At 39.9% G+C, this 13,791-nt stretch overlaps 1 pseudogene; it reads left to right on the forward strand.

The window, feature by feature from the left end:
• Window positions 1-409: 409 nt before the first annotated feature.
• On the forward strand, window positions 410-1,530 carry LOC132529241 (cytochrome b-like; annotated as a pseudogene).
• The last annotated feature ends 12,261 nt before the right edge of the window (window positions 1,531-13,791 follow it).

Raw genomic sequence — 13,791 nt, forward strand, 5'->3', positions numbered from 1 at the left:
CCCATTAAACTTAAACACAATTTCCACATCCTCATCCTTCAAAATATAATACACCATTAAAAACTCTACTATCAACCCTAAAAGAAATGCCCCCAGTACAACCTTATTAGAAACCCAAACCTCAGGATACTGTTCAGTGGCTATAGCCATTGTATACCCAAACACAACCAATATCCCCCCAAAATAGATCAAAAATACTATCAGACCCAAAAATGAACCACCAAAACCACCCACAATCAACCCTCAACCCCCATAAATAGGCGAAGGTTTTGAAGAAACCCCCGCAAAACTAATCACAAAAATAATACTTAAAATGAATACAATATATGTCATCATTATTCTCACATAGACTCCAACCATGACCGATGACATGAAAAATCTTCGTTGTCATTCAACTGTAAGAACACCAATGACCAACACCCGAAAAACCCACCCACTGCTAAAAATCCTCAACAACACATTCATTGACCTCCCTACCCCATCAAATATCTCATCATGATGAAATTTCGGTTCCTTACTAGGTATCTGCCTAATCCTACAAATCCTAACAGGCCTATCTCTAGCAATACACTACACACCAGACACAACAACTGACTTCTCATCAGTAACACATTTGCTGAGGCATCAACTATGGCTGAATCATTCGATATATACACGCAAATGGAGCTTCCATATTTTTTATCTGCCCTTTTGTCCACGTAGGATGCGGTCTATACTATGGATCCTACACCTTTCAGGAAACATGAAATGTTGGAATTATCCTACTACTTATAGTCAGAGCCACCAAATTCATGGGCTACGTCCTACCTTGAGGACAAATATCATTCTGAGGCGCAACTGCCATCACAAACCTACTCTCAGCAATCCCATATATCGGCACTACCCTCGCTGAATGGATCTAAGGTGGCTTTTCTGTAGACAACACTAACACAATTCTTCACCTTCCACTTCATTCTCCCTTTCATCATCACAGCCGTCCACCTATTATTCCTTCACGAAACAGGATCCAACAACCCCACAGGAATCCCAGCCGATAGAGACAAAATCCCATTCCACCCTTACTATACAATGAAGGATATCCTGGGCGCCTTACTATTAATCTTAGCTTCACTAATTTTAGTCCTATTCTCACCTGACCTGCTAGGAGACCCCGACAATTACACCCCAGCAAACCCCCTCAGCACACCACCACATATCAAGCCAAAATGATATTTTCTATTCATGTATGCAATTCTATGATCAATCCCGAACAAGCTAGGAGGAGTCCTGGCCCTGCTGCTCTCAATCCTAGTCCTGGCATTTATTCCAATACTCCACACATCCAAACAACGAAGCATGATATTTCGGCCCTTCAGTCGATTCTTATTTTGAGTACTAGTGGCAGATTTACTAACACTAACATGGGTCGGAGGACAGCCCGTGGAACACCCATACATAATTATTGGACGACTTGCACCCATTTTATACTTTCTTTTAATCCTAGTGTTAATACCAGTAATTAGTCTCATTGAAAACAAGTTCCTAAAATGAAGAGCCTTTGTAGTATAACACAATACCCTGGTCTTGTAAACCGGAAAAGGAGAACAACATATCTCCCCAAGACTCAAGGAAGAAGCACTAAACTTCACCGCCAGCACCCAAAGCTGAAATTCTATATAAACTATTCCCTGAAAAAAGTATATTATAAGACATTCATAAAACTACAGTACTACGTCAGTACTAAAAATAATTCATTCTACTACATACATGCTATGTGTACTGTACATATTTGTTACCACCACATAACTGTCTTTTTCCCACGTATGTATATATGTACATCGTATGTATAATCATGTATTACATTATTTACCCCATGCCTAATGAACATGTCCATTCTATCATTAATATTACATAGTACATATATATTATTGATCGTACGTAGTACATTGAGTTAAATCAGTTTAAACCAACATGTTTGGTAACCCTGTCCGTTAGACCACGAGCTTGATCACCAGGCCACGTGAAACCATCAACGCGCTCAGCAGGTGTCCCTCTTCTCGGTCCAGGCCCATAGCTTGTGGGGATTTCTATTGGTGAACTTTATCAGACAATCTGGTTCTTACTTCAGGGCCATCTCATCTAAAATCGCCCACTCTTTCCCCTTAAATAAGACATCTCGATGGGTTAGTGACTCATCAGCCCATGCTCACACATAACTGCGGTTTCATACATTTGGTATCTTTTACTTTTTGGGGGGAAATTGTGTGGACTCAGCTAATGACCTTAAAAGGTCTTAACACAGTCAAGCAAATTGTAGCTGGACTTGTATGTATTTGTTATTTGGCTACAGCAACCTACGTTGTGCAGTCAGTTAATGGTTACAAGACATAGCACTTCACTATTCCGCCCCCCCGGCTTAAAATAGTTATATATCATAATGAATCAACCTCACCCCCCCCCATCATACCAATGAGCTAGTTAGACATTCACCACCCATATAGACAGACTTCCCCCTAGATTCGCCAACCATCCTATCAAAAATCTAATACTACATCTGACATAAACCACATAATACAACCACACAAACCTCACCTACATGCAGCAAGTTAATGTAGCTTAAACATCTCATAAAGCAAGACACTGAAAATGTCTAGATGGGCTCACCAGTCCCATGAACATAAAGGTTTGGTCCCAGCCTTTCTATAGTTTTTAATAGAATTACACATGCAAGCATCCGCACCCCAGTGAGAATGCCCTCTAAGTCACTAAGATTAAAAGGAGCAGGTCTCAAGCACGCCACACCAGCAGCTCACAACACCTTGCTTGACCACACCCCCACGGGAGACAGCAGTGATAAAAATTAAGCCATAAACGAAAGTTTGACTAAGCCGTATTAACTAGGGTTGGTAACTTTCGTGCCAGCCACCGGGGTTACACGATTGACCCGAATTAATAGAACTACAGAGTAAAGCGTGTTAAAGAACCATACAAGATAAAGTTAAACCTTAATTAAGCTGTAAAAAGCCATAATTAAAACAAAAATAAACGACGAAAGTGACTTTAATATATTCTGATCACACGATAGCTAAGACCCAAACGGGGATTAGATACCCCACTATGCTTAGCCCTAAACCCAAATAATCATAAGAACTAGACTACTCGCCAGAGTACTACTGGCAACAGCTTAAAACTCAAAGGACCTGGCAGGGCTTCACACCCCTCTAGAGGAGCCTGTTCTATCATCGATAAACCCTAATAAACCTCACCAACCCTTGCTACTCCACTCTATATACCTCCATCTTCAGCAAACCCTAAAAAGAAGCAAAAGTAAGCATAATTATGACACATAAAAACTTTAGGTCAAGGTGTAACCTATGGGGTGGGAAGAAGTGGGCTACATTTTCTACACCAAGAACACCCTTTATCCACACTAAAGTTTTTATGAAACCTAAAAACTAAAGGAGGATTTAGCAGTAAATTAAGAGTAGAGCGCTTAATTGAATAAGGCCATGAAGCGTGCACACACCGCCCGTCACCTTCCTCAGGTTCCATGACAAAGCCACAATCCACCAACACATGCTAAACAATTATATGAGAGGAGATAAGTCGTAACAAGGTAAGCATACTGGAAAGTGTTTGGATAAAACAAGACATAGCTTAAATAAAGCACCTAGCTTACACCTAGAAGATTTCATGATCTAGGTATGTCTTGAACTAAACTTAGACCACACCTTTCCCACCATACTAACACAAGCTAGTCAAATAAAACATTCACCAGACATCTAAAGTACAGGAGATAGAAATTGAAACACTGATGGTGCTATAGAGAAAGGATCATAAGGGAATGATGAAAGAAATATTAAAAGTAATAAAAAGCAAAGCTTATCCCTTGTACCTTTTGCATAATGTCTTAACTAGGAACAATTTAACAAAGAGAACTTAAGCTAAAATACCCAAAACCGGACAAGCTACTTATGAACAGTTACTAGAACAAACTCATCTATGTGGCAAAATAGTGAGAAGATTTATAAGTAGAGGTGACGAGCCTAACGAGTCTGATGATAGCTGGTTGTCCAGGAAAAGAATTTCAGTACAACGTTAAATAATACTAAAAACCACAATAAGCTTCAACGTATATTTAAACGTTAATCTAAAAAGGTACAGCTTTTTAGAAAAGGATACAACCTTGACTAGAGAGTAAAAGCAAACAATACCATAGTTGGCCTAAAAGCAGCCACCAATTAAGAAAGCATTCAAGCTCAACGACAAAACACATTTCAATTCCAATACTAAGTAAATCATCTCCTAGCCTTATACTGGACTAATCTATAAGACTATAGAAGCAATACTGTTAACGTGAGTAACAAGAAATATTTCTCCTTGCACAAGCTTACATCAGCAACAAATAATATACTGATAATTAACAGTAAATAAATATAATCCAACACTAAACTGTTTATTAAAAACACTGTTAACCCAATACAGGCATGCACTTAAGGAAAGATTAAAAAAAGTAAAAGGAATTCGGCAAACACAAACCCCACCTGTTTACCAAAACATCACCTCTAGCATCACCAGTATTAGAGGCACCACCTGCCCAGTGACAATCGTTAAATGGCCGTGGTATCCTGACCGTGCAAAGGTAGCATAATCATTTGTTCTGTAAATAAGGACTTGTATGAATGGCCACACAAGGGTTTTACTGTCTCTTACTTTTAATCAGTGAAATTGACCTCCCCGTGAAGAGGCGGGGATAACAAAATAAGACGAGAAGACCCTACGGAGCTTCAATTAATCAACCCCAAAACCATAATCTTAAACCACCAAGGAATAACAAAATTTCACAGGGGTTGACAATTTCGGTGACCTCCGAGCACAAAAAACCCTCCGAGTGATTAAAGCCTAGACCTACTAGCCAAAGTATAATATCACTTATTGATCCAAAAAATTGATCAACGGAACAAGGTACCCTAGGGATAACAGCGCAATCTTATTCTAGAGTCCATATCGACAATAGGGTTTATGACCTTGATGTTGGATCAGGACATCCTAATGGCGTAACTGCTACTAAGGGTTCGTTTGTTCAACAATTAAAGTCCTAGGTGACCTGAGTTCAGACTGGAGCAATCCAGGTCGGTTTCTATCTATTACGCATTTCTCCCAGTACGAAAGGACAAGAGAAATAAGGCCCATTTTAAGTAAGCGCCTTCAAAACAATTAATGATCTAATCTCAACTTCATAAGCAAGCGCAAACTAATCACCCAACACCAGGGTTTTGTTGGGGTGGCAGAGCCTGGTAATTGCGTAAAACTTAAACCTTTATACTCAGAGGTTCAAACCCTCTCCCCAAGAAAATGTTTATAATTAACATTTTATTGCTGATCATTCCTATGCTCCTAGCTGTAGCATTCCTGACACCAGTAGAATGTAAAATCCTGGGCTAAATCCAACTCCGAAATGCACCAAACACTGTAGGCCCCCATGGCCTACTCCAACCCTTTGCTGATGCAATCAAACCATTCACTAAGGAACCCCTACGACCAGCCACATCTTCCACCTCCATAATTATCATCGTACCCATCTTACCCCCAGCCCTAGCCCTCACAATATGAATCCCTCTACCCGTACCATACCCCCTCATCAACATAAACCTAGGAGTATTATTCATACTAGCAATATCAAGTCTAGCTGTATACTCCATTCTATGATCTGGCCGGGCCTCCAACTCAAACTACGCATTAATTGGAGCCCTCCGAGCAGCGGCACAAACAATCTCACACGAAGTAACACTAGCAATCATCCTCCCATCAGCAGTCTTAATAAACGGATCCTTCACCCCGTCAACCCTGACCACAACACAAGAACAACTATGACTAGTCTTCCCATCATGACCACTGGCCATAATATGATTTATTTATACCCTAGCAGAAACCAACCGAGCCCCCTTTGATTTGACATAAGGGGAATCCGAACTCGTATCCAGCTTCAACGTAGAGTATGCGGCAGACCCCTTCGCCATATTCTTCTTAGCAGAATATGCCAACATCATTATAATAAATATATTCACAACAATTCTATTCCTAGGAGCATTCCACAACCCCTGCACACCAGAACTATACACAATTCACTTCATTATTAAAACACTGCTACCAACAACATCCTTCCTATGCAAAGGATGCGAGCGTCCTACCCTCGATTTTGATGTGACCAACTAATACACTTACTCTGAAAAAACTTCCTACCTCTAACACTAGCCCTATGTATATGACATGTGTCACTATCCGTCATAACAGCAAGTATCCCTCCACAAACATAAGAAATATGTCTGATAAAAGAGTTACTTTGACAGAGTAAATAATAGAGGTTCAAACCCTCTTATTTCTAGAATCATAGGAATTGAACCTACCCTTAAGAATTCAAAATTCTCCGTGCTACCACATTACGCTACATACTACAGTTAGGTCAGCTAAACAAGCTCTCGGGCCCATACCCCGAAAATGTTGGTTTATATCCTTCCCATACTAATAAATCCCATTATCTTTATTATCATCCTAACAACTGTCATTTTAGTAACTACAATCGTAATTACCAGCTCTCACTGACTGCTAGCCTGAATTGGGTTTGAAATAAATATAATAGCCATCGTCTCTATTATAATAAAAAAAACTTTAATCCATGAGCCATGGAAGCCTCCACTAAATATTTTCTAACACAGGCCACCGCATCCACATTACTTCTAATAGCAATCATCATTAACCTGTTGCATTCCGGCCAATGAACCATCACAAAACTATTCAACCCAACAGCATCCATGATAATAACAATAGCACTAGCTATTAAAGTAGAACTATCCCCCTTTCACTTTTGAGTGCCCGGCGTAGCACAAGGCATCCCCTTCACAGCAGGCGTAATCCTACTAACATGACAAAAGCTTGCACCCCTGTCAATCCTATATCAAATTTCACGATCAATCAGTCTAAATCTAATATTAGCCCTATCAATACTTTCTATTCTAATCGGAGGTTGAGGTGGATTAAACCAAACACAACTCTGAAAAATCATGGCCTACTCATCAATTGCCCACATGGGATGAATAACAGGCATCTTACTGTATAACCTAACCATAACCATCCTAAACCTACTCATCTACATCACAACAACCCTCACTATATTCATACTCTTTATTCAAAGCTCAACCACCACCACACTATAACTATCACACATGAAACAAAATACCTGTCACCACAACCCTCACCATACTCACTCTACTCTCAATGGGAGAACTCCCGCCACTATCAGGATTCATGCTTAAATGAATGATCATTCAAGAAATAACAAAAAATAATACCATTATCCTGTCCACACTCATAGCCATCACAGCACTACTCAACCTATACTTCTACATACGGCTCACATACTCCACAGCACTAACTTTATTCCCCTCTACAAACAACATGAAGATAAAGTGACAATTCAACTTCACAAGACAAATAACCCTTTTAACAACCATAATCGTAATATCCACAATACTTCTACGTCTCACACCAATACTGTCAATCCTAGAATAGGAATTTAGGTTAGCCCAGACCAAGGGCCTTCAAAGCCCTAAGCAAGTACAATTTACTTAATTCCTGCCCAATAAGGATTGCAATCAATTGAATGCAAATCAAACACTTTAATTAAGCTAAATCCTCACTAGATTGCAGGGATACATTTCCCACAAACTTTTAGTTAACAGCTAAACACCCTAATCAACTGGCTTCAATCTACTTCTCCCGCTGAGAGGAAAAAAGGGCATAAGTCCCGGCAGGTTTGCAGCTGCTTCCGTGAATTTGCAATTCAAAATGATCATTCACCACAGGACCTGGCAAAAAGAGGGCTCAACCTCTGTCTTTAGATTTACAGTCTAATACCTGCTCAGCCATTTTACCTATGTTCATAAATCATTCATTATTCTCAACCAACCACAAAGACACTGGCACCTTATACTTACTATTTGGCGCCTGAGCCGGAATGGTGGGCACTGGCCTAAGTTTATTAATTCGCGCTGAACTAGGCCAACCCGGCACACTGCTCGGAGACGACCAAATTTATAACGTAGTAGTAACAGCCCATGCATTTGTAATAATCTTCTTTATAGTCATACCCATTATAATCGGTGGGTTTGGAAACTGGCTAGTGCCCCTAATAATTGGGGCACCCGATATAGCTTTCCCCCACATAAAAAATATAAGTTTCTGACTACTCCCTCCTTCTTTCCTATTACTACTAACATCATCAATAGTCGAAGCCAGTGCAGGTACAGGCTGAACTGTGTATCTACCCTTAGCAGGAAACGTAGCACATCCAGGAGCTTCAGTTGACCTTACTATTTTCTGTCCACTTTAGCTTGTGTACCCTCAATTCTCAGGGTTATTAATTTTATCACTACTGTTAGCAACATGAAACCACCCGCTATAACCCAATTCCATACACCACTATTCGTATGATCAGTTCTAATCACAGCGGTGATTAGAAAAGATGTCACAAAGAAAGAAAACCAGACAAAGATGTCACAAAGAAAGAAAACTACAGGCCAATATCACTGATGAACATAGATGCAAAAATCATCAGGAAAATACTACCAAACAGAATCCAACAGCATATTAAAAGGATCATACACCATGATCAAGTGGGGATTATCCCAGGAATGCAAGGATGCTTCAATTTACGCAAATCAATCAATGTGACACACCATATTAACAACTGAAGTACAAAAATCATATGATCATCTCATTAGATGCAGAAAAAGCTTTCGACAAAATTCAACACCCATTTATGATAAAAACACTCCAGAAAGTAGGCATAGATGGAACTTACTCAACATAATAAAGGCCATATATGACAAACTCACAGCCCACATCATTCTTAATGGTGAAAAACTGAAACCATTTCCTCTAAGAACAGGAACAAGACAAGGTTGTCCATTCTCACCACTATTATTCAACATAGTTTTGGAAGTTTTAGCCACAGCAATCAGAGAAGAAAAAGGAATAAAAGGAATCCAAATCGGAAAAGAAGTAAAGCTGTCTTGCTGTTTGCAGATGACATGATACTATACATAGAGAATCCTAAAGATGCTACCAGAAATCTACTAGAGCTAATCAATGGATTTGGTAAAGTAGCAGGATACAAAATTAATACACAGAAATCTCTTGCATTCCTATACATTAATGATGAAAAATCTGAAAAAGAAATTAAGGAAACACTCCCATTTACCATTGCAACAAAAAGAATAAAATACCTAGGAATAAACCTACCTAAGGAGACAAAAGACCTGTATGCAGAAAACTATAAGATATTGATGAAAGAAATTAAAGATGATACAAACAGATGGAGAGATATACCATGTTCTTGGACTGGAAGAATCAACATTGAGAAAATGACTATACTATGCAAAGCTATCTACAGATTCCATGCAATCCCTATCAAACTACCAATGGCATTTTTCACAGAACTAGAACAAAAAATTTCACAATTGGTATAAAAACACAAAAGACACTGAATAACCAAAGCAATCTTGAGAAAGAAAAATGGAACTGGAGGTATCAGGCTCCGTGACTTCAGACAATACTACAAAGCTACAGTAATCAAGACAGTATGGTACTGGCACAAAAACAGAAACACAGATCAATGGAACAATAAACCCACGCACGTATGATCACCTTATCTTTGATAAGGGAGGCAAGAATATACAATGGAGGAAAGACAGTCTCTTTAATAAGTGGTGCTGGGAAAACTGGACAGCTACATGTAAGAGAATGAAATTAGAACACTCCCTAACACCATACACAAAAATAAACTCAAAATGGATTAAAGACCTAAATGTAAGGCCAGACACTATCAAACTCTTAGAGGAAAGCATAGGCAGAACACTCTATGACATAAATCACAGCAAGATCCTTTTTGACCCACCTCCTAGAGAAATGGAAATGAAAAAAAAATAAACAAATGGGACCTAATGAAACTTAAAAGCTTTTGCACAGCAAACAAAACCATAAACAAGATCAAAGGACAACCCTCAGAATGGGAGAAAATATTTGCAAATGAAGCAACTGACAAAGGATTAATCTTCAAAATTTACAAGCAGCTCATGCAGCTCAATGTCCAAAAAACATACAACCCAATCCAAAAATGGGCAGAAGACCTAAATAGACATTTCTCCAAAGAAGATATACAGGTTGCCAACAAACACATGAAAGGATGCTTAACATCACTAATCATTAGAGAAATGCAAATCAAAACTACAATGAGGTATCACCTCACACCAGTCAGAATGGCCATCATCAAAAAATCTATAAACAGTAATGCTGAAGAGGGTGTGGAGAAAAGGGAACCCTCTTGCACTCTTGGTGGGAATGTAAATTGATACAGCCACTATGGAGAACAGAATGGAGGTTCCTTAAAAAACTAAAAACAGAACTACCATATGACCCAGCAATCCCACTACTGGGCATCTACCCTGAGAAAACCGTAATTCAAAAGGAGTCAGCTACCACAATGTTCACTGCAGCTCTATTTACAGTAGCCAGGACGTGGAAGCAACCTAAGTGTCCATCGACAGACGAATGGATAAGAAGATGTGGCACATATATACAATGGAATATTACTCTGCCATAAAAGGAAACGAAATTGAGTTATTTGTAGTGAGGTGGATGGACCTAGAGACTGTCATACAGAGTGAAGTAAGTCAGAAAGAGAAAAATAAATATCGTAAGCTAACACATATATATGGAATCTAAAAAAAAAAAAAAGGGTTCTGAAGAACCTAGGGGCAGGATAGGAATAAAGATGCAAATGTAGAGAATGAAGCTGAGGACACAGGGAGGAGGAAGGGTAAGCTGGGACAAAGTGAGAGAGTGGCATGGACATATATACACTGCCAAATGTAAAGTAGACAGCTAGTGGGAAGCAGCCGCATAGCACAGGGAGATCAGCTCGGTGCTTTGTGACCACCTAGAGGGGTGGGAAAGGGAGGGTGGGAGGGAGGGAGATGCAAGAGGGAAGAGATATGGGCATATGTGTATATGTATAACTGATTCACTTTGTTATAAAGCAGAAACTAACACTCCATTGTAAAGCAGTTATACTCCAATAAAGATGTTAAAAAAAAAAAAAAGAGTCACGTACCACAATGTTCATTGCAGCTCTATTTACAATAGCCAGGACGTGGAAGCAACCTAAGTATCCATCGACAGACGAATGGATAAGAAGATGTGGCACATATATACAATGGAATATTACCCAGCCATAAAAGAAACGAAATTGAGTTATTTGTAGTGAGGTGGATGGACCTAGAGACTGTCATACAGAGTGAAGTAAGTCAGAAAGAGAAAAATAAATATCGTAAGCTAACACATATATATGGAATCTAAAAAAAAAAAAAAGGGTTCTGAAGAACCTAGGGGCAGGATAGGAATAAAGATGCAAATGTAGAGAATGAAGCTGAGGACACAGGGAGGAGGAAGGGTAAGCTGGGACAAAGTGAGAGAGTGGCATGGACATATATACACTGCCAAATGTAAAGTAGACAGCTAGTGGGAAGCAGCCGCATAGCACAGGGAGATCAGCTCGGTGCTTTGTGACCACCTAGAGGGGTGGGAAAGGGAGGGTGGGAGGGAGGGAGATGCAAGAGGGAAGAGATATGGGCATATGTGTATATGTATAACTGATTCACTTTGTTATAAAGCAGAAACTAACACTCCATTGTAAAGCAGTTATACTCCAATAAAGATGTTAAAAAAAAAAAAAAGAGTCACGTACCACAATGTTCATTGCAGCTCTATTTACAATAGCCAGGACATGGAAGCAACCTAAGTATCCATCGACAGACGAATGGATAAGAAGATGTGGCACATATATACAATGGAATATTACCCAGCCATAAAAGAAACAAAATTGAGTTATTTGTAGTGAGGTGGATGGACCTAGAGTGTGTCATACAGGGTGAAGTAAGTCAGAAAGAGAAAAACAAAATACCATATGCTAACTCATATATATGGAATCTAAAAAAAAAAAAATGGTTCTGATGAACCTAGGGGCAGGACAGGAATAAAGACACAGAGGTAGAGAATGGACTTGAGGAAACGGGTATGGGGAAGGGTATGTTGGGATGAAGTGAGAGAGTGGCATGGACATATATACACTACCAAATGTAAAACCCATAGCTAGTGGGAAGCAGCCACATAGCACAGGGAGATCAGCTCGGGGCTTTGTGTTCACCTAGAGGGGTGGGATAGGGAGGGTGGGAGGGAGACGCAGGAGGGAGGAGAAATGGGAATATGTGTATATGTATAGCTGATTCAGTTTGTTATAAAGCAGAAACTAACACACCATTGTAAAGCACTTATACTCTAATAATGATGTTAAAAAATTAAAAACAATTTTAAATTACAAAATAAAGGCAGAGTCTTCGTCTACTCTCACTGAAATTGTTAGCCACATCTTCAGTCTTCCTCAACCTGGATGGATCGACCAGGGTTACTTGAAATCATACTAAGAGTTACATGGTAAATACTTTTCTGAAAACTATAATAAAAAGAATCAGATCTTTCTCCTTACTGGTCTGAAAAGATATCTCTTTCTCAATTATAAGTCAAAAGATATGGGTGAACCATCTAAATAGAATATAATATGCTTTTAAAACAATTATGCTGAACACATTTTTTCTGTGCCAAAATTTAGGAGAAAGCTCTCCTTGTCCGCTATTCCCCTTCCCCTTCATTTCTCTCTCCTGCCTTTCCTGAAGAATTCAATCCTAAAGCCATTAGGTGGGGCAGACCAAGGTGGGCTTCCACACTGGCAATGGGACTGGGACAAGAGCTGCAGAGCCCAGAGCAGAGTGTCAGAGTCTAGGTAGGATGAGAGGGCAGCACACATGGAGGAAGCTACATCAGGGTGTCAGAGCCTAAATGGGGTAAGGAGGGTATCCACATGCAGGGGCAGTCCAGCACAGACTGGCAGAGCCCGTGTGAAATGAGGGGCAGCACAGGTGGCCAGAGATAGAGCAGGGGATGGGGGCATACAATGCGAGGTGGCTCAGCGTAGATGTGAGAGCCCAAGCAGGGTGAAGAAAGGTCACATGGAGGGGTGACCCAGCAAACGGTGTGGGAGTCCCAGCAGGTGTGAGGGTGTGGAGGGGGACCCTATAGAGGAGGACATGGCGGTGGAGAAGGGAGGTTGGTTATCGTCAAGGAGCTAGATCAAATAAGCAAATATATTAAAGATAATGGGAGTCAAGTCTCTCATTGTCAGAAAAGGAAACTACAGATATGAAGCTTGTGATGTTGGTGTCGGACTAGAATCAGAGGTATGGACATGAACTCATGGTTTTCCGTATATAAAGCTAGTCATAGAAATAAAGATTTCTCTGTGTGTGTGTGTGTGTGTGTGTGTGTGTGTGTGTGTGTGTGTGTTGTTGTTATTGTTGTTCCCCACTGGAGCAGGGAAAATACAAAATGTGCCTAGAGTATCTTATACCAGGAAATGAAAGTACTCAGAGAATGATGAAGACGTGTCAAAAGGGCGCAGAAGCCAACTTGAAGGAGGCCCACTGATCACACTGAGGGACAATGAAATTAGAGCTTTTAAAGAAATAATGACAGCAATGCATTATAGCCCGCTAAATAAAGATGACAGAAACCATACATAATTAATACAAGAATAAATTGAAAGTCTGATGATGAATGGGATAGTTACATAGTTTCAAATTACCTCCCCCCCCAAATACCCATAATTATAAGTAACTATATGGTGGAGAAAGCAGGCACACA

This window comes from Lagenorhynchus albirostris, chromosome 11 (assembly GCF_949774975.1).
Source record: "Lagenorhynchus albirostris chromosome 11, mLagAlb1.1, whole genome shotgun sequence".
In the NCBI taxonomy this organism is placed as follows: Eukaryota; Metazoa; Chordata; class Mammalia; order Artiodactyla; family Delphinidae; genus Lagenorhynchus; species Lagenorhynchus albirostris.